The 3,281-nt window shown below is 40.1% G+C and overlaps 1 long non-coding RNA gene across 1 annotated transcript; it reads right to left on the bottom strand.

Moving 5' to 3' along the window:
* Window positions 1–1,723: 1,723 nt before the first annotated feature.
* Window positions 1,724–2,078, bottom strand: LOC109865646 (uncharacterized). The gene is made up of 3 exons (XR_002251608.2): window positions 2,029–2,078; window positions 1,912–1,948; window positions 1,724–1,835 (listed from the first exon to the last, which is right to left on the bottom strand). It is a non-coding gene; the product is annotated as an uncharacterized LOC109865646 (long non-coding RNA).
* Window positions 2,079–3,281: the final 1,203 nt, after the last annotated feature.

Consider the following 3,281-nt stretch of genomic DNA (forward strand, 5'->3'; position numbering starts at 1 on the left):
GAACTCTGTACAGACCAAAGGAATTTCCAGAGTTAGCAATCCATGAGACTGTGTATGATAACCCTGACTCGTACATCTAATGGTTATTGTAGATGTTAGCTACAGAGGGAGTTTACAGTATGTAAAAGAGCTTTAGAAAGGCAAAGAGAGCAACGAATTGACCTACGTGACCTCAGAGGGTCAGCCTACTTTATGATAGAGAATGCAGGGATGTGTACTGAACCTGTACCCATAATAAAACAAAGTGCTCTAGGCTTTAATGAAGTGGCAGCTGCATTCATATAGATGATTTTGCAATAGTCTAGGATCAGTAAGAACATTGATTGAATTATCTGTTTTGTACTATTTTAAGCGAGAGGCCAGACCTATTTCTATAGAAGAAGCCCCTTTTATTTTCAGCATCTTAATTCATGTTTTTCAAAAAGACAACTTAAGGTATATATTGATACACAGTACCAGGTACGTACACTTCAATCATTAAAATCATTTTTGTGTACTCTAGAAAACATACTTAGTTTTCCATGAATTCAATAATAATTTAAAGTCAAAAGGTGTTCTGCAAAATAATGAAAGCCTAATGTAGATCAGATAGAGCCTGATCAGCAGGGCGGGGCAATTGAGTACACAACAGTATCATCTGCATACAGGTGCAGGTAAAACTTTGTCATTATATTTATATATTTCTGACAAATTAATACAATAGTTGTTTAGACATTCTAACATAACACAATATCTAGATACTAAAAAATGTATATGCAACATTTGAACAACAATTTCGACCCCCCTCGGGTGATGTATACAACTTCACGATACATTGGCTATTTTAGTATTCCTTTTGTCTTTTATTTTTACATGTAATCTAAAGTCTTCACAACCAAATGCATACAACTGTTTCCATTCCCCCATGGCTATATAAACTGAACTGTAGGTTTCATTTGCGTTATGATTTAGAATTGAAAGTTTCTACCATGCCTCTCTGCAGATCCTCTCAAGCTCTGTCAGGTTGGATGTGGAGCTTTGCTGGACAGCTATTTTCAGTTCTCTCCAGAGATGTTTGATCGGGTTTAAGTCCGGGCTATGGCTGGGCCACTCAATGGTGCCAGGTTTCCTCCAGACGTGACGCTTGCCATTCAAGCCAAAGAGTTCATTCTTGGTTTAATCAGACCAGAGAATCTTGTTCATGGTTTTAGAGTCTTTAGGCAGACTCCAAGCCGGCTGTGATGTGCTTTTTACTGAGGAGAGGCTTCCACCTCTCCACACTACCATAAAGCCCTGATTGGTGGAGTGCTGCAGAGATGGAACTCTCGAGCTCTGTCAGAGTGACAATCGGGTTCTTGATAACCTCTGACCAAGGCCCTTCTCCCGATTGCTCAGTTTGGCCCGGCGGCCAGCTCTAGGGAGTCTTGGTGGTTCCAAAGCTCTTCCATTTATAAACGATGGAAGCCACTGTTCTTAGGGACCATCAATGCTTCAGACATTTTTTTGTACACTTCCCCAGAGCTCTTCAATCAGGGATTTGTCTGACAGTCTCACTGTATACAATGCATGCCTACATCTAAAGTATGAATATATGAGGAATGTCTGACAACTCACCCCATCACAAATGCTCTTATGTAGACCCAAGCTTTTATTTTGAATCAGTAGCAAAGGTAAAAGATAAGAAAACCAAAGAATTAACTGAACAGTAGTCATTTTTACTACTGACTGCACACCACCTGTTCTCAATTAGCAAGCAATGGACATGAAACATTTCAAAGAGACAAGGCATTTTTTAAAGTAAGTTGTTTATTGATTCCATCACACTAGAGTAGCAAGAGCACCAGCAACTTCCTGGTCTAAAAAGCAGAAAGAAATGCAAACAGTGTCAGCAACACAGAATGTTAAGTAACCAATGTAAAAAACAATACTCACCATTAGAGCTTCTAGAGGATGAATCCATTATATTTTCCTGTTGATAGATATATGATTAGTACAAAGTCCTTCAAATTCAGAGAGCAAAGTTCAGAGCAGGTTAAAGTGAACCATTACCTTGCAGAATCCTTCACTAGTGTTGGATATATGCTTGGTGCACCAATGCTTACATAACCGTCCTTGGGAGCATTTCATGTACGCAAGAATACATACCATGGGACTACACAGCCGTCATACTGTTCAGGAAGGAAACGCGTTCTGTCTCCTAGAGATGAACGTGCTTTGGTGCGAAAATAAATCCCAGAACAACAGCAAAGTTGTGAAGATGCTGGAGGAAACAGGTACCAAAGTATCTATATCCACAGTAAAACGAGTCCTATATCGACATAACCTGAAAGGCCGCTCAGCAAGGAATAAGCCACTGCTCCAAAACCGCCATAAAAAAAACTGACTACGGTTTGCAACTGCACATGGTGACAAAGATCGTACTTTTTGGAGAAATGTCCTCTGGTCTGATGAAACAAAAATATAACTGTTTGGCCATAATGTCCATCGTCATGTTCAGAGGAAAAAGAGAGGCTTGCAAGCCGGAGAAAACCATCCCAACCATAAAGCACGGGGGTGGCAGCATCATGTTGTGGGGGTGCTTTGCTGCAGGAGGGACTGGTGCACTTCACAAAATAGATGGCATCATGAAGACGGAAGATTATGTGGATATATTGAAGCAACATCTCAAGACATCAGTCAGGAAGTTAAAGCTTTGTCGCAAATGGGTCTTCCAAATGGACAATGACCCCAAGCATACTTCCAAAGTTGTGGCAAAATGGCTTGAGGACAACAAAGTCAAGGGATTGGAGTGGCCATCACAAAGCCCTGACCTCAATCCTATAGAACATTTGTGGGCAGAACTGAAAAAGCACGTGCGAGCAAGAAGGCCCTACAAACCTGACTCAGTTACACCAGCTCTGTCAGAAGGAATGGGCCAAAATTCACCCAACTCATTGTGGGAAGCTTGTGGAAGGCTACCTGAAACATTTGACCCGAGTTGAACAATTTAAAGGCAATGCTACCAAATACGAATTGAGTGTATGTAAAATTCTGAACCCCTAGGAATCAGATGAAAGAAATAAAAGCTGAAATAAATCCTTTTCTCTACTATTATTCTGACATTTCACATTCTTAAAATAAAGTGGTGATCCTAACTGATCTAAACAGGGATTTTTCACTAGGATTAAATGTCAGGAATTATGGAAAACTGAGTTTAAATGTATTTGGCTAAGGTGTATGTAAACTTCCGACTTCAACTGTATGTAACGTAATCAGATCTGGGTTCAAATACTACAGTGGCAAGAAAAAGTATGTGAACCTGT

The sequence above is a fragment of the Oncorhynchus kisutch genome, linkage group LG20 (assembly GCF_002021735.2).
Source record: "Oncorhynchus kisutch isolate 150728-3 linkage group LG20, Okis_V2, whole genome shotgun sequence".
NCBI lineage: Eukaryota > Metazoa > Chordata > Actinopteri > Salmoniformes > Salmonidae > Oncorhynchus > Oncorhynchus kisutch.